The sequence below is a fragment of the Canis lupus genome, chromosome 20 (assembly GCF_048164855.1).
Source record: "Canis lupus baileyi chromosome 20, mCanLup2.hap1, whole genome shotgun sequence".
NCBI lineage: Eukaryota > Metazoa > Chordata > Mammalia > Carnivora > Canidae > Canis > Canis lupus.
In genome coordinates, this window is record NC_132857.1 from 43,815,013 (window position 1) to 43,834,199 (window position 19,187).

General features: G+C 39.3%; 1 non-coding gene across 1 annotated transcript; it reads right to left on the reverse strand.

Annotated features, from left to right (window-relative positions):
* Positions 1-17,921: 17,921 nt before the first annotated feature.
* Positions 17,922-18,015, reverse strand: LOC140612157 (small nucleolar SNORD12/SNORD106). The gene has a single exon (XR_012013473.1). It is a non-coding gene; the product is annotated as a small nucleolar SNORD12/SNORD106 (small nucleolar RNA).
* Positions 18,016-19,187: the final 1,172 nt, after the last annotated feature.

Here is a 19,187-nt window from a genome sequence, read left to right on the forward strand (position 1 = left end):
TGGGCCTGCAAGAGATTAAGAGAAACTTGGACCACTTCCATTTCTTGAGATTTCTGCACATGAAAAAAATGTTTTCTTAATGCCAAACAGGGTGACAGAAGTTACAGTAATTTCTTTAACACCCCTATGCACATATAAATACACTCTTCACAGAATACAAGGTTTAACAAAAAGGCTCATTGCTGATGTACTGCGGTATATCTAAGATTGTATGTATTACCTTATTTGAAGGGGATGGGAACCCTTGTAGCCCTGTATTCCTCAGCTCTTCACAAACTCCAGATTCTGGATATCACCACTTGTATGGAACCTCAAACTCGGTATGCTACTGGACAGTCACAACCCTCATACTACTAAAAATTGATCCAGGAGGGATGCCTGGGTAGCTCAGTGGTTGAGGCTCAGGTCATGATCCTGATTCCGGGTTCCTGGGATCGAGTCGTCCTGCATCATGCTCCCAGCAAAGAGCCTGCTTCTCCTTCTGCCTGTGTCTCTGCCTCTCTCTGTGTGTCTCTCATGAATTAAGAAATAAAATCTAAAAAAAAAAAAAAAAAAAAGAATGGATCCAGGAGATACCCACGAGCAGTTTACTGGCCTGATTTGGTCTCTTCCTCTCTAAGGTCTCATCTTTCTTTCCCATTTTTCCTTCCTGCCCTCTTTCTCTTCTATCCTTAGGGTCGATTTCTCAGAACTTTAGTCTCATACACAGAAGGGAAAAAGCAAGGAAAAAGTACAGAGTTCCAAGCTAGTTTGGAGCTATGCCCACTGAGAAAATTGGGATTTCTTCTTCTCAGCTCTCCAAACCTCACAGGTTTTCCCTTCCTCCCTCAGACATGCACCTGTGGCCCAGCATAATAGATGAGGTATCCAAGTGAGGGTTGTGGGGATACTTTCCATAGCAGGAAGAGGGTGTGGGTTAAGAAGCCTCTCTCTGCTATATCTCAGAGAGTCTTATGCCTCTGTGTATGTGTGCGTGTGTGTGTGTGTTTGTGTGTAGGGTTGAGACTGCTATTCTTAGAAAGGCCTGCTTGCAAGGTTGGCCTTTGGCTGGCATTTAGGAACTTGACTGGTAAAAGTTCCCTACACTGATAAGACACTTTCCCTAAATGATAAAGATGGCTCACTCTGTCTAAAATGTTTGTGCAAACAATGTGGTTTATGCTTCATCTGTTCTAAGAGTCTGGAATCTTGATATGCTAGTTAGAGGGTGCCTATGTGACCAGATCCCAGTAAAAACTCTGGGCTTCTCTAATGCACTTCCTGATAAATAGCATGATGTGTGTTGTCACAGATGCTTCAGTGCAATTAAATGCATTCCATATATCTCCAGAGGAAGAAGACTCTAGACTGCTTGTTTGGTCTCCTTTGGACTGCACCATGTGTCTTTTCTCTTTGCTGATTTTATTTTCTATCCTTTTGCTGTAATAAATGATAGCTGTGAGTACAGTTATATGCTGAGTCCTATGAACCCTCCTAGCAAATTATTGAATTTAGCAAATTATAGAAACTGAGGATGGTTTTGTGGATCCCCAACACTATATATATACACACACATAAAAGAGAATTTTAAACATACACAAATGTAGACAGAACAGTATAATGGACTTCCATTATATAGCCCCAGTAACTCTCAACATATGGCCATTCCTGGTCCAGCAACATAGCTCTCTGCTTTTCCTTCTCCATTATTTCTATTATCTTTAAAAAAATCTATTTTAGAATGGTCTTAGATTTATTAAAAGTTGTACAAGATAGTACAGAGTTCTCTATATTGCATGCCCATTTTTCCCTATTAGTAGCATCTTACTATACGACATTTATCACAACTGAAGAATCAACTTTGGCACATACCATTAGCTAAACTCCATACCTGACTTGGATTTTGGTAGTTTTCCCCTAATGTCCTTTTACTCTTCCAGGATTCCAGCCAGGATACCACATTAAGTTGCGTTGTCATGTCTCCTTGGTCTCCTCTGGTCTGTAAGAATTATTTAGACTTTGGTTTTGATGACATAGATGTTTTTTTTTTTAATTTTTATTTATTTGTGATAGTCACAGAGAGAGAGAGAGAGAGAGGCAGAGACACAGGCAGAGGGAGAAGCAGGCTCCATGCACCGGGAGCCCGACGTGGGATTCGATCCCGGGTCTCCAGGATCGCGCCCTGGGCCAAAGGCAGGCGCCAAACCGCTGCGCCACCCAGGGATCCCGACATAGATGGTTTTGAGGTATACTGCTCAGGTATTTTGCAAAACATACCTCAATTGGGATTTGTCTGATATTTTTCTCATGATTAAACAATGGTTATGAGTTTTGGGAGGAAGACCACACAGGTAAAGTATGGTTCTTACCACTCCCTTACAATTTCGAAGCAAATCCTAGATAATCATATCATTCCCTATGCAAACATTTCAGAATGAATCTCTAAAACATACAGGCTATTGGAATGTTACTCAGTCATTAAAAACGAATGAGATCTTGCCATTTGTGACAACATGAATGAACCCAGGGAATATTTATCCTAAATAAAATAAATCAAGCAAAGACACATACCCTATGATTTCACTTATATGTGGGATCTAAAAAACAAATGAACAAACAGAAATAGAATCATACAGATGTTGCCAGAGGGGAAGGAGGTGGAGGATGGGTGAAATCAGTGAAGGGGATCAAGAGGTACAGACTTCTGCTACAAATAGATCATGGTGATGAACTTTCGTACAGCATAGGGAATATACTCAATGAGATTGTAATAACATATGATGACAGATGGTGACTGCGCATATCACGGTGAGCACTGAGTAACATATAGAGTTGAGTCACTGTGTTGAACACTTGAAACTAATACAACATTGTACGTCAACTATATTTCAATAAGAAAGGGCTATTTTCCCAGAGACGTATCTTTGGCTGGGAAAGAACCTTCCTTCACACAGCTGTAGCAGTGCAGATTAATGATGCTGATTCTTTTCAATCAAGCTGTAATATTTTCCTGAATTACCAACACATTACCTTACTTTGCATCAAGCTAGCAGATTAAACCTTGATATGATTTATTTTAGCTGGGGTGCAATATTCAATAAGATATTTATCAAACATACTATGAGGTATTTTTTCCAGATATAGCCAGCCCCATCTTATAAAAATATTTAATATATCCTACTGTTTATTAACAAAATAAGAAAATTTTATGCTAGCGACTGAATTTTTAGTTTTCAAAGTTTTTAGCAGTACTTGATGAAATGCCTTTTAATCATTTGCTTTTCTTTTCAATTACCTACATATGAGAAGTTTGATCATGATGTCTATCAAAAATAGCGGTGAAGGCAGTAGGAATGATCACAGTTTTTATCTATTTTTATATGGTACTTTTTAAATTTTCCTGAAAGCTAAATATCAGAATTATAGATACACACAGTTACTGAAAAAATATTTAAAACCTTTCATCATACTTCTTACTTCATAATTTATTTAAACTATACCTTACAGTATATTATTATAAATTAAAAGAATGAGAAACCACATGTACCTTTACTCTTGTTTTTATAGCTGTTATAAAAATGGATACATTAGTCACATTGTATCTGCGTTATTTTAATATTGACTTGACTGCTTTTAATCATCACCTTTACAAATTGCTTTCCATATTTTGTCTCCCCGTGGTTATTACACTATTTCTTGAAACAAGTATTAACTCATCTGTTTGAATTGAAAAATGAAGTTGGGTACTAAGAAACAGTAAGTATGATTAAGCTGATTTAAAATAAAGATGGTCTTTGTTTAGTGAGTTAAATGGTGGGCATTTTCCAGACTTTGGATGACCAAAATCTTCAGCTCCAAGATTTTGCTGAAAACCTATTTTTAAAAGATTATAAAATGAAAGCACTTCATTTAAAAAATGTGTAACAAAGGTGTGTTGAAATTAATTTTTTTTTCTCAGTTTAGAAGAGACAGATTTGGGCAGCAGAAACAGATTCAGAGATCCTCAGAAGAGATGATGGGGAAGCTTTGGAAATGGATGCAGTCACCCAGGAAGCATCTGAAGAAAGGGAAAAGGCAGATCCAAGCATGAAACCTAGAGAAGACCAGTAGTCAAAGAGAGGCTGAGGAGGAAAATGCCATGTGGGAGACTAAGAAAGAACAGCCAGAGAAATAGGAGAATCTCAAAAGTCAAAAGAGAAGATCCCAGAAACAATCCTTGTCAGTAGTGAATGCTGCAGAGCAGTCCCCAGAGGATAACAACTGAACATGGTGGAAAGAGTTTCAGGGACACGGAAGGGGGTGGGAGTTAGATTGCAGGGGGGCAAATGGAGGTGAGGAACTTGACTGACTGGTGGCCACCCTTTACTACATTGGGCTGCAATGACAGAGTGGATTGTGAGGGATCTGCTCTACCCTGGGTTGAGATCCTTGACACAAGCTTTGGTGCTTTTGAAACCATTAGCTGTTGGAGCAAGAGTGCAGGCAGAGAGAGAGCCAGCCAAGTCAGCAGTTACTCATTCCCTCTGGCAACCCAGGAGAAGAGGGGAGACTCTATGGGCCCCAGCTTTTGTGGTGAGATGTGTGTCATACTCCAGGGAGGCTTCTCACTACTCCTTCCACTCTTATGGCCAGGCTCACCAACTATGGTAGGCAAGGTCCAGACCTGCTGGAATCCAGTCCGACTCCAGCCATTCGCCATGGAGGAAGGAGAACTTTGTTCTAGATTCCACAGTGCTACCAGATGGGCTAGCAGCTTCCCCGCATATAGCCCAGCTCTCTCCAAGGATCTTGGCCTTAACTAATCCCACTTCTCCTCCCCAAAGGCAAATATGGGGGAGGTATTTTGCTCTACAGGTGTGGGTAATAAAGGAGTACTCATTTAGAACTCTGCACCAGAATCTGGTCATATCAGGAAGGATATTTTGTGTGCGGAGTAAATGGTATAGCTTAAACAGTTAAACACAGGAGTTCTGGACTTGAATCCTGACTCCACGCTTAAGTGATCTTGAGTAAGCTACTTACTCAAGAGGGTTTTATCTGTGGGATAATAATAATAATACCTGCTTATAAGGCTGTTGTTGTAAAAAATTAAATGAGATATTATGTGTAAATATGCCTGGCACATATATCATACTCATATCCTATTATTTAACCCTGTTCAGGACTGATTAATTATAACTGTCTAAAATGTTTTCCATAAAAGTATATTTATATAATAAAAATTCATTATGGTACTATATGTATGTATGTAATGTGTGTATGTGTATGTGAAACCTTGCACTGAGTGTGCTTATGAGTGCTCAGCCAAAGAGGGCCACTGTAGCCCTCTGTACCAGTAAGGGTTGGTTAGCCCACCACACTGCAAACTGCAAAACCACACACCACCATCTGCTGAAGTGGGTGTATTCTGCACCTCAGCTTTATTTAGGACTAGCAGTTGGAGGTTGGTAGAAGACGGATGTTAGGAAGGGCATCACAAACATCACTGCCACCTGGGAGCAGAGACTAAGAATGGGTATGATGTGTGTCTGGGAGAAATGATGGAGTTCTGAGGAATTTTTGAAGAGCCCAAGATCAAATGCTAATATTACAGGAGTGCATTCCCCTAAGGACTGTGCTATGAGGACACATTTCGGGCTCATTTGGCTGGCACTCCTATTTGTGGGGATCCATAATCCCCGTATCATTGTGGGGTATGTGCTCATAACTATTAGACCTGTCTCCTTACTGTCCCACCTGTTTTGTGAAGCTTTCTGACTTCCCCACCTATGATTCTCCCTCTTTTCTCTGAATTCTGGAAACATTACATCACCCAGTTGGAACAAGCAGTTTTCTGCCTTGATTTGGTTGGGGTTTTTTTCAGGTTGTTATCTTTTGGCTTGATGCCAAACATTTCTATTGAGTGATTAAAACTGGGAACTTGGGAAGACTTCAAATAATTTAAGAAACAAAAGAGCACATTTCCTTAAAATTTTCTGGTTTGCATTATGGAAAAATTTCAAGTATATAAAAAAGGGAGAACAGAATTATGCACCCCCATACACCCATCATCGAGTCAATCTTGTTGGATCTATAAGCCCACCATCTTCTCCTGATGCCAAATTATTTGAGAACAAATTTCTGACAGCATATCATTTCTTTTGTAAGTATTCTTGTATGTAATGTATCTTTAACAGATGAGAATTCTTAAAAAATACGTTTCATTATATCAGATGCTCTTATGCATCAGGTTAGATTTTCCCAGACTCACCTGTCTCTCATTCCAGTTCCACGTGGGCTCTGAGCCACTTGACTGTGTCTCTTGTCCTCTGTGCTTCTCAGGCTTCCCTCTTGCATTAAGGAACTGGCTCATACCTCTCAGAAACATCCTGGAGGAGAAATGGAGTGAAGGCCCCAAGATAATCTTTGATTGATGGAAGAGGAGAGTCATGGTTAAATTTTTTCCCCTTAACCAATCCCCTACCAATGGCTATTTAGATTAGGTTAGTTTTTTTTCCCCTTTCGTCTTCCCCTTGTCCCCCATTAGAAACAACAGTGCATTATGCATCTTCGTATGTGTGTGTATTTCTTGAGGATAAATTCTTGGAAGGGCTGGCCCTAGATGAAAGGGAATGGATGTTCTACATTTTCATAAACTGCCAAGTTTATTTTCAATAAAGCTGTACCAATTTATTTTCTTACCAATGCACAGGGCATTTTCTTTCTTTACTTATTTGAGAGAGAGTGTGCACAAAGTGGAGGGAGGGGCAGAGGGAGAGGGAGAGAGAATCTCAGGCAGACTCCCTGTTGAGTGGGGAACCTGAAACAGGACCCAATCCCATGACCCATGAGATCATGAACTGAGCGGAAATTATGAGCTGGATGCTTAACTGACTGAGCCACCCTTGAGCTCCAAGGGCATTTTCATGTTAAGTGAAATGAGAACCTTAAGGCAAATGGATTCAGTTCTGACCTTAAAATTATAAGTTTTAAAAAAAAATAAAAAATAAAAAAATAAAATTATAAGTTTTAATCTGCTGATGGAGAAAGATTATTTGGGCAGTAGAAGCTACCTGCTGCCCTTAAAGTTTCAGCAATCCTCATACTTTGTTCCATTAATTCCTTTATTCAATCATGCAACAAATATTTAATGAGCACCTACCATATCCAAAGGGATAAAGGTCTTTGGTCACCACCATACCTTTCTCAGGCCATGGCTAAATCTGGTGAGTGGTCATATAAGAAGCCCTACTGGATTATCTGGTGTCAACGATTTGCTCTACCCCCAGTACATAACAGCTACTGCCAATAAGGTCCGTTAAACCTGCCATATTGTGACTTTTTTGCCTCCTAATTTTTGGCATGAGGAGCCTATAAAATGGCAGAACAGTAGCTATAGTTTCACTTTTCTGGAGCTCTATTGTGTCTCCTGGTGTAAGTGTCACTCTCCTGGAACCAGGACCTCTGGATCCAGGGTCTCAAGATGTGGAGAAGGGAGCACAAATTTCTCAAGGGGATCACTAGAAGAGATGATGAGCAGGGCTGTTCCTTCCAACTCCTGTATCCTGGACCCTTGTATTCCACCTGATGGGCACTGGGCATCTTACAGTGGTTGTTGACTCAAGGTATATACACACCATGTCCGGGGAGTGGTGCTCTCCATGCATAGTATTTCCACATTGGCACCTTGGTTATGCCTTCACAAGGCCTCTCTATCATTCAGAAGGCTTCACACTTCTTAGTGTTGGAGAATGTAATAGAATCAGTGTTGGAAACTCAAGTGTGTTGATAAAGAGCAGAGCTGTCAAGTGTCTGAATAGCTGATTTAAACAACAAGCCCAAAATGAAAGCCTTAAATCATTTACTACAATGTTATTAAGCAAGATGCTAAAAGCAGAGAAAGCAAAGACCTCTTTGTTGCACTTTCTTCCATCGACTGATGAGTGGTGGGGGTCCAGGCGGATCAGTGCAAATCAGTGCTACCTCACTGTTGAGGTAGGCTTGAACAAAAGCCACCTGAGTGGCTGAGTAGGTTGAGTAGCTGACTCTATTTCTGCTCAGGTCATGATCTCAGGGTCCTGGGATCCAGCCCCAAGTTGGGCTCTACACTAAGCAGGGAGTCTGCTCGAAAATTCTCTCTCCCTTTCCCTTTGCCCCTCCCCCACTCATATGCATGTTCATGCTCTCGCTCTCTCTCAAATAAATAAATAAATCTAAAAAAAAAAAAAAAAGCTATGGAAGTTTTTTGGACACTTCCATGGTGGAGGTGGAGGGTAGAAGGAGGGGGAAAGTACTGAGTTGGTGTGGGAAAAGTGTCTTCAAAGTTTCTTCTCTCTCTTTTTTTTTTTTTCCTAATTTTTATTTACATTCTAGTTAGTTAACATAAGTTGGTTTCAGGAGTAGAATTTAGTGGTTCTTTTTTTTTTTTAATTTTTTATTCATTTATGATAGTCACAGAGAGAGAGAGAGAGAGAGAGAGAGAGAAAAGCAGAGACATAGGCAGAGAGAGAAGCAGGCTCCATGCACCGGGAGCCTGATGTGGGATTTGATCCCGGATCTCCAGGATCGCCGGATCTCCAGGATCGCGCCCTGGGCCAAAGGCAGGCGCCAAACCGCTGCGCCACCCAGGGATCCCAGTGGTTCATCACTTATATACAACATCTAATCCTCATCATAACAAGTGCCCTCCTTAATACCCATCACCCATCTAGCCCAGCCCCCGCCTGCATCCCTCCATCAACTCTGTTTGTTCTCTATCTCCTATTAAGAGTTTCTTATGGTTTGGTTTATTTCCCACCTTTTTTTCCCCCTCCCATGTGTTCATCTGTTTCATTTCTTAAATGCCACATGAGTGAAATCATATGGTATTTGTCTTTCTCTAATTTCTCTTAGCATAATACACTCTAGCTCCATCCATGTCATTGCAAATGGCGAGATTTCATCCTTTTTGATGGCTGAGTAATATTCCATTATGTCTATATACCACATCTTCTTTTTGTTTGTTTTTTTCTTTTTTTTTTTTTACCCCATCTTCTTTATCCATTTATCAGTCAGTGGACATTTGGACTCTTTCCATAGTTTGGGTATTGTTGATAATGCTGCTATAAATATCAGGGTGCATGTACCTTTTGAATCTGTATTTTTGTATTGTCTGATTAAATATTTACTAGTTCAATTGCTGGGTCATACAGTAGTTCTATTTTTAACTTTTTGAGGAAACTCCATACTGTTTTCTAGAGTGGCTGTACCAGTTTGCATTCCCACCAATAATGTGGTTCCCCTTTCTCTGCATCCTTGCCAACATCTGTTGTTTCCTGTATTGTTAATTTTAGCCATTCTGACAGGTGTGAGGTGGTAACTCATCATGGTTTTGGTTTGTATTCCCTGATGCTGAGTAATGTTGAGCATCTTTTCATGTGTCTGCTAGCCATCTGGATGTCTTCTTTGTAAAAGTGTTTATTCATGTCTTCTGCTGATTTCTTAACTGGATTATTTGGTTTTTTTGGGGGGGTGTTGAGTTTGATAAGTTCTTTATAGATTTTGGATACTAACCCTTTATTAGATATGTCATTTGCACTATCTTCTTCCATTCTGTAAACTGACTTAATTTTGTTGATTATTTCCTTCACTGTGCAGAAGCTTTTTATCTTGATGAAGCCCCAATAGTTCATTTTTGCTTTTGTTTCCCTTGCCTCATCTCTGGAGGTGTATACTAAGAAGCTGCTATGGCTGAGGTCAAAGAAGTTGCTGCCTGTGTTCTTCTCTAGGATTTTGATGATTTTCTCTCTCACATTTGATCTTTCATCCATTTTGAATTTATTTTTATGTACAGTGGAAGAAAGTAATAGAGTTTCATTCTTCTACATGTTGCTGTCCAGGTTTTGAATCCATGTTCATCAGGAATGCTGGCTTATAATTCTTTTTAGGAGGGTCTTTGGTTTTGGAATCATGGTAATGCTGGCCTCATAGAAAGAGTTTGGAAGTTTTCCTTCCATTTCTATTTTTTGAAACAATTTGAGAAGCATAGGTATTTTTGTTTGTTTTTGTTTTTTGTTATTTATTTATTTATTTATTTATTTATTTATTTATTTAGAAGCATAGGTATTATCTCTTTAAATGTCTGGTAGAAATCCCCCTGGGAAGCCATCTGGCCCTGGACTTTTGTATATTGGGAGATTTTTGATTACTGATTAAGGTTTTTTTTTTTTTTTTTTTTGCTGGTTATGGGTCTGTTCAAATTTTCTATTTCTTCCTGTTCAGCTTTGGTAGTTTGTATGTCTCTAGGAATTTGTCCATTTCTTTCAGATTTTTCAGTTTGTTGGCATATAACTTTTCATAATATTTTTTTCAAAGATTTTATTTATTTATTCATGAGAGAGAGAGAGAGAGAGAAAGAGAGAGGCAGAGACACAGGCAGAGGGAGAAGCAGACTCCATGCAGGAAGCCCGACATGGGACTTGATCCCGGGACTCCAGGATCACACCCTGGGCTGAAGGCAGCGCTAAACTGCTGAGCCACCAGGGCTGCCCCATAATATTCTCTTTTAATTATTTGTTCTGTTGTGTTGGTTGTGATTTCTCCTCTTTCATTCATGATTTTATTTATTTGGGTCCTTTTGCTTTCCTTTTTGATAAATTTGGCTAGGGGTTTATTAATTTTGTTAATTCTTTCAAAGAACCAGCTCTTTGTTTTGTTTATTTGTTCTACAGGGATTTTTTTTGTTTCTGTACCATTTATTTCTGCTCTAATCTTTATTGTTTTCCTTCTTCTGCTGGCTTTAGGCTTTATTTGCTGTTAGTTTTCTAGTTCCTTTAGGTGTAGGGTTAGGTTGTGTATTTGAGAATTTTCTTGCTTCTTGAGGTATGCCTGTATTGCAATATACTTCCCTCTTAGGACTGCCTTTGCTGCATCCCAAAGGTTTTGGACTGACTGTCCTGTTTTCATTTTCTTTGCTTCCATGTACTTTTTAATTTTTTTCTTTAATTTCCTGGTTAACCTAATTCATTCTTTAGTAGGATGTTCTTTAAACTCCATGTATTTGCAGTCTTTCCAATTTTTTTTTGTGGTTGACTTCAAGTTATAGCATTGTGGTCTGAAAATATGCATAATATGATCTCAATCTTTTTGTACTTATTGAGGGCTGATTTGTGACCCAGTATGTTCCATGTGTAAAGAGAATGTGTTTTCTGCTGCTTGAGGATAAAATGTTCTGAGTATATCTGTTAAGTCCATCTGGTCCAATGTGTCATTTAAAGCCCTTGTTTCCTTGTTGATCTCCTGCTTAAATGATCTGTACATTGCTGCAAGTGAAGCATTAAAGTCATCTACTATTATTGTGTTATTATCAGTAAGTTTCTTTATGTTTGTTATTAATTGATTTATATATTTATATATTTGGTGCTCCAAAGTTGGGGCATAAATATTTACATTTGTTGGATCTTCTTGATGGATAGATCCTTTAATTTTAATGTAGCTCTTGTTACAATCTTTTGTTGAAAATTTAGTTTTTCTGATATAAGTATGGCGACTCCAGCTTTCTTTTGATATCCATCAGCATCATAGATGGTTCTCCATTCTCTCACTTCATTCTGCAGTTATCTTTAGGTCTAAAATGAGTCTCTTGTGTAGGCAGCATGTAGATGCATATGCATCTTGTTGTTTGTTTTTTTTTTTTTTCTAAATCCATTCTGACATCCTGTGTCTTTTGATGGGAGCATTCAGTCCATTTACATTCAGAGTGATTGATAGATATGAATTTAGTGCCATTCATTATGTTACCTGTAAAGTTAGTGTTTCTGGTGATGTTCTCTGATCCTTTCTAGTCTTTGTTGATTTTGATTTTTTTCTCCACTCAAAGCGTCCCCTTTAATATTTCTTGCAAGGCTGGTTTAGTGGTCATGAACTCCTTTGGTTTTTGTCTGGGAAACTCCTTCTCTTCTATTCTATTCTCAATGATAGCCTTGCTGGATATTTTCCAAGTATTGTTAGCTGCATATTTTTCCCATGCAGCATGTTGAATATATCCTGCCACTTTCTTCTGGCCTGCCAAGTTTCTGTGGACAAATCTGTTGTGAACCTGATCTACCTTCCCTTGTAGGTTAAGGGCTTTTGTCCCCTTGCTGCTTTCAGAATTCTTTCCTTGTCTTTGTATTTTGTGAATTTGACTATGATAAGTCTTGGTGATGGCCAGCTTTTGTTGAATTTAATGGGAATTCTCTGTGCTTCTTGGATTTTGATGTCTGTTTCCTCTCCCAGATTAGGAGAGTTTTTATATATACTTTTCTCAACTAAGCCTTCTGCCCCTTGAACACTCTCTTCATCTTCTGGGACTCCTGCGATATGAATGTTATTTCACTTTAAGGAGTTGCTGCTTTCCCTATGTCTACCTTTGTGATCCAATACCTTTCTTTCCCTCTTCAGCTTCATTATTTTCCATAATTGTATCTTCTATATCACTGATTCATTCCTCTGCTTTGTCCATTCTCATTTTCATGGTATCCACTTGGGTTTGCATCTCAGGTAGAGCTTTTTTTTTTAATTTTTAAAAATTTATTTATTTATGATAGTCACAGAGGGAGAGAGAGAGAGAGAGAGAGAGAGAGAGAGAGAGAGAGAGAGGCAGAGACATAGGCAGAGGGAGAAGCAGGCTCCATGCACCGGGAGCCTGATATGGGACTCGTTCCCGAGTCTCCAGGATTGCGCCCTGGGCCAAAGGCAGGCGCCAAACCAATGTGCCACCCAGGGATCCCTAGAGCATTTTTTTAAAAAGATTTTATACATTCATTTATGAGAGAATTACACAGAGAGGCAGAGACACAAGCTCGCTGTGGGGAGCCCAATGTGGGACTCAATCCCTGGACCTGTGATCACACCCTGAGCTGAAGGCAGATACTCAACTGCTGAGCCACCCAGGTGTCCCTCAGTTATAGCATTTTTTTTTTTTTTTAGTTACAGCATTTTTTATTTCAGCCTGACTAGATTTTAGTTCTTTTATCTCTGTGGTTAGGGATTCTCTAGTGTCTTTTATGCTTTTTTCAAGTCCAGCCAATATGTTTATAATTGTTGTCTTAAATTGTAGTTCAGACATCTTACTTATATCTGTATTGATTAAATCCCTTGCCATTAGTTCTTCCTGTTCTTTCTATTGGAGTGAATGTCTCTCTCTTGTCATTTTGTTTGCAGGGCGGGGCGGGGGGAACAGGGGAAGCTATATCCTAGGTGTGTTTGGTCTGCTTGTTAAAAAAAAACTAGATCCAAAAATAAAATAAAACAAAATAAAATAAAAAGGAAAACTAAATTCTATTTCCCCTAGAGCTGAAGCTTTGCAGCACTCTATGATCAACAGACTTGGTGCAAGGGTTTTGTGCTGGTCTTCTGGAGTGGGGGGGGGGAGTAGCTTGTTGTGCTGATTCTCAGACAAGCTTGCTCTGGTGAAGATGTACCTGCAGAGCACATCCCCCTCCTCTCTTCTACAAGGTCTCAGCAGACCTGTAGAAGACTTTTGCCCAAGGCTTCAGATAGAAAAACCTAAGAATGAAGGTTAGGAATGTAAATATGTGAAGAGTGTGACCAGCTAAAGGGGTCTGAGTCTTTGATTGCATCTCCCTTCAGATTTATGATGTATTGGCCATGCACCAGTCTGGTTTGGGGAAGGCACCTTTCCCTTATGAGGCCTGCCAAATAAGTCTTTGTAATCACCTATGGCCAGGCCTGAAAAATCACACATAGATTTTTAACAAGGAACTAGACTCCTTAATCAGTAGATCCCATGGTACTGTGCCTACTGCTCTGCTATAAAGTAGGACTCTTAGTATGAATTGTAATGTCGGATTCCCTGTGACAGATCAAAATTTGTAAGCTGCTGGATACTGCTACTAGATGAGCTTTTGTGGAAAGGAAAAGGAAAAGGAAAAGGAAAGAAAGGAAAACTTACACCTTAAGTATGTCAAGGGGAATTTCTGCCCTTTCTAGGGTGGAAGGGTCCAACATAATCAACTTGCTAAAAAGTGAAGGGTTGGTTTTCTTAAGAGATGATTTCTGTCATTGACAGGACATTTAGCAGTGAAAATAATTAGATCAGCTTTAGTGTGTGGAAATTCATACTGGGCGCATATTCACTATCTTTGCCACCAGACTACTCTTTCAAGAGCCTATTGTGCCAGCCTTGCAGTGGCTGATGACAGAGGCTGGCTGACATCAACTGGCCCAGCTACTCTGTCTACCAGTGCCTCTCCCATGGTGATTATTTTCTCTTGGGCATTAACATGTGATATTAAGATCTTTACATTTTGTGCATACGCCTTTTTAATAAGTCTTCTTATTCCCAATTTCCAATCTTTCTCTTTCCCAGCCTCTGACGAATCAGCATAGCCATTTTATTCACCCACAAACGAATGTATAGTCTTACCTAGGACCACTTCTCCTTCTAAACAAAACAGATAGCCAGAGGCACTGTCCACTAGGAGGGTTTCAAATCTTTCAAGTCCACTCTTGAGTGGTAGTAGTGTATAACAGCAGTCACTTGTCAAGTCAGCCCAACCATGTATCAAATATGGCCCTTTTCCTCCTCTGCCAACTGGTCTTAGGAATCTCCTTTCCCCCTTCTACCCCATACATGGTCGTAAGTTTGAGCTGAGGAGCAATGGAGCACCAGTAGTGATGACAAGGGGCTCTTGAGAGTCTTGATTATCTAACTTACTTGGGCCTTTTTCTATTCATGCCCAGTTCCAAATGTACCACCTACTATCTAATGATAGATTGCTTTTGACTCTTGTAATTTGGTGGATCTGACAAAACCCAGCACATAATGGGAAGGTCTGACCACATGGTCACTTGGTATCCTGTAGTTAGGTGCTTTATCTCCACCAGGGCCCTGTAGCAAGCCAGGGGCTATTTACTGAATGGTGTATAGTTTTCTGTTTTAGATGGCATGGCTATGAGGACCATGTTATGATTCTCCTATTGAGGCCTCCTATAAACTCCACATGGCACCTTTTCCACCAATATAATTAAAACCATAGGTTCTGCTGCTTGAACCATAGCCTGGACCTGGTGAAGAGCCCTCTCCTGTTCTAAGCACTACTCACACCTGACAGCATTCCATGTAGATGGGTCAGAGCAGTATTCTGTGAAGTAGTCTGTTAAGAGACATTAGTTCCATATATTCTAGACTTGGAAGGTAAAAATAAACTAGGATATTATTATTACACTTTTTGAATGTCTTATAAAAAGTGGGGCAACCATAAAAATGTTATGGAGGAAATCTCTTTAATCCAGAATCATGAACACAGCACAGTGCTTTCTGCAAATACTGCTGTAGAAATTGTCAGTGTGAAAGGAAAGAATCCCAGTGAGCAAATTTTTTAGGATGCTCTTCAATGATAGGTTTCTTAAAAGCCATCCCAACTTTCTTTCCTATCACCTTAACATAAAAGTGAAAAAAAACAAAAAAACAAAAAAAACCCAGAACCTTTAGTACTTCCAATAATAAAGTTACATACACATTTTCAAAATCTATTTTGTACATGTTTAGCCTTACCATGACTGCTTGCCTTGTTAACTATTTTGGTGATGGCAAAAAGAAAACACAAGAACTTTGGAATTAGTATTTTAATGCTTCTGGAAAATTCAGTTAGGTCTGGTTCTGAAGGAAATATTTAGATATGGAGGCTAGGACTAATAACCAGTTAGAGCAGCAATAAAGCTGTGTGCGCATGTCAGTGGTTTTCCTGCAAATTGGAAATGTTTCCTATCCCAAACTCAGTCAGGTGACAATCTAGATGCAGGAGTGTGTTACTGTATAAAGCATGTTTGAGTTACTTATTTAAAGAACACTCATACAGAGATATGTCTGCCTGAATATGTTGAAAAGTAGAGTGCAGGCATCCCCTCAATTTACTGCACTTTGCTTTATTGTGCTTCACAGATACTATATCTTTTACAAATTGAAGGTCTGTGGCAATTCAGCATTCAGCAAGTCTATCAGCACCATTTTTCCAACAGCATTTGCTCACTACATGTCTCTATGTCACATTTTGGCAATTCCTGCTATATTTCAAATATTTTCATTATTATATTTGTTATGGTGATCTGTGATCAGTGATCTTTAAAGTTACTATTGTAACTGGCTTGGGGCACCACAAACTACGCTCTTATAATGGCAAACTTAATAAATGTGTGTTCTGATTTTTCTATCTACCAGCCATTCCCCCATCTCTTTCTCCTCAAGCCTCCCTATTTCCTGAGACACAACAACATTGAAATTAGGCTAATTAATAACCCTACAATGGCCTTTAAGAAGTACTCAAGTGAAAAGAAGAGTCACATGTCTTTCACTTTATTTTTTTTTTTAAGATTTACCTACCCATTTTAGAGAGAAGGTGGGGGGCAGGGTCAGAGGGAGAAAGAGTCTCAAGGAGACTCTGCACTTAGTGTAGAGTCCAATATGACCCTGAGATCATGACCTGAGCCAAAACCAAGAGTCGGGCACCCAAATGACTGCCACCCAGGTGCTCCTATTTATTTTAAAAGGTGGGAGGAGGAGCAGAGGGAGAGAGAATCTTCAGCAGGCTCAATGCCCAGCTTGGAGCCTGATGTAGGGCTTGCTCTCATAACCCTGAGGTCACGACCTGAGCTGAAATCAAGAGTTGGACACTTAACTGACTGAACTACCAAGGCACCCCACATGTCTCCAATTTAAGCTTAGTGAGGAGGGCATATTGAAAGTCAAGATAGGCTGAAAGCCAGGCCTTTTGTGCCAAACAGTCAAGTTGTAAATGTGATGCATTTAAATATGAAATTTAAATGTGAAATGTAAATGTGAAAAGTTATTGAGGGAAATTAAAAGTGCTACTCCAGTGAACACTTAAATGATAAGTAAGCAGAACAGCCTTATTGCTCATATGGATAAAGTTTTAGTGGTATTGACAGATCAAAGCAATCACATTTCCTTAACCAAAGCTTAAACAAGGGCAAGGCTCTAGGACTCTCCAATTCTTAGAGAGGTAAGGATGCTACAGAAGAAAAGTTGGGAGCAAGCAGAGGTTGATTCACGAGGTGTAAGGAAAGAGGCCATCTCTTTAACATAAAAGAGCAAGGTGAAGCAGCAAGTACTGACGTAGAAGCTGCAGCAAGTTATATAAAACATTGAGCTAAGATAACTACTGAAGTTGACAACACTAAACAGATTTTCAATGTAGACAAAATAGTCTTCTATTGAAAGAAGACACCTCTAGGAATTTCAGAGCTAGGGAGAAGTCAATGCCTGGCCCCAAAGCTTCAAAGGACAGGCTGACTCTCTTGGTAGGGGCAAATGTAACTGGTGACTTAAAGTTAAAGCATTGGGTGATGCAGCTACTAGGATAGGCTCCATCCTAGAACCCTTACAAATTATGCTCAACCTCTGTCTGTGGTCCATAAACAACAAAGCCTGGATGAGAGCACATCTATTTTCAACATGGCTTACTATTTTAAGCCCACTATTGAGACCAACTGTTCAGAATAAGAGATTCCTTTAAAAATGTTACTGCTCATTGACAATGCTGCTTGTCACCCAAGAGCTCTGATGGAGATGTGCAATGAGATGAATGTTTTTGTCTGCTACCAGAACATCCATTCCATAGCCCATGGATCAATGGGTAATTTTGACTTTCAAGTCTTATTCTTTAAGAAATACCTTTCATAAGGCTACAGCTGCTATATTTAGTGATTCCTCTGATGGATCTGGGCAAAGACAATTGAAAACCTTCTAAAAAGGATTCACCATTCCAGATGCCATTAAGAACATTCATGATTCATGGGAGGGGTCAAAATATGATGAACAAGAGTTTGGAAGAAGTTGATCCCAGCCCTCATGGATGACTTTGAAAGACTCAAACTTCATTAAAGGAAATGGTAAGAGAACTAGAATTAGAAGTGGAAACTGGAGGTGGCTGAATTGCTGCCTTTTTTTTTCCCCCTTTCTTTCCAATGCATCAGAAAAAACACTGGCTAATGGTTCAGCTAGATCAATAAGGTTAATCTAATGGGGAAAAAAGTTATGTTATCAGCTGTGTTTGTTATTGCTTCTACCTTATGATAAAAATTTAATGGATAAGGAGTTCCTTCTTATGGATGAGCAAAGAAAATGGTTTCTTGAGATGGAATATGCCCAGTGAAGATGCTGTGAAGTTTGTTGAAATGACAACAAAGGATTTAAAATATTATATTAATTTGTTGATAAAGCAATGGCAGGGTTCCAGAAGATTTCAATTTCGAAAGAGGTTCAATTGTGGATAAAATGCTACCAGTGTCACATGCTACAGAGAAATCATTCACAAAGGAGTCAATTGATGTAGCAAACTTCATTGTGGTCTTATTTTAGGAAATTGCCACAGTCACCCCCAACTTTTAGCAATTACCACTGTGATCAGTCAGCAGCTCTCAACATTGGGACAAGACCCTCTATCAGCAACAAGATTATGACTGGCTGATAATGGTTAGCATTCTTTAGCAACAAAGTGCTTTTATTTATTATTATTTTTAAAGATTTATTTATTTATCTTAGAGAAAGAGAGAGAGAGAGAGAGGGAGAGAAAGAGCATGGGGAGGGGCAGAGGGAGAGAAAAACTTTAGCAGACTCCTCGCTAAGCTCAGCCTGATGCAGGGCTTGATCTGATGACCCGGAGATCATGACCTGAGCTGAAACCAAGAGTTGGATGCTTAACCAACTGCGCCACCCAGAGGCCCTAGCAAGGATGTACTTTTAAATTAAGGGATGAACATTTTTTTTTTTAAAAGAAAATAATGCTGGGACGCCCAGATGGCTCAGAGGTTTAGCGCCGCCTTCAGCCCTGGAGTCCTGGGATTGAGTCCCAGGTCAGGTTCCCTGTATGGAGCCTGCTTCTCCTTCTGCCTGTGTCTCTGCCTCTCTCTTTCTGTGCCTCTCATGAGTAAATAAATAAAATCTTAAAGAAAAAATTATGGCATTGCATACTTAAGAGACTATAGTATAAACAACTTCTATATGCACTGAGAAACCAAAAAAACTCATTTGATTTGCTTTTAGATATTCACTTTATTGTGGTGGTCTCGAAATGATTTGTAGTATCTCCAAGGTATGCCTGTAGTTAACTTGAAAACTATTTCAGTAAAGATCTAAACTAGAAAAATGGATTAACTCTTTTGAAGCTGAAATAATCCATCAGTATATGTAATCTTATTTTTCATGATTTAAAAAAAATTTCATTTAT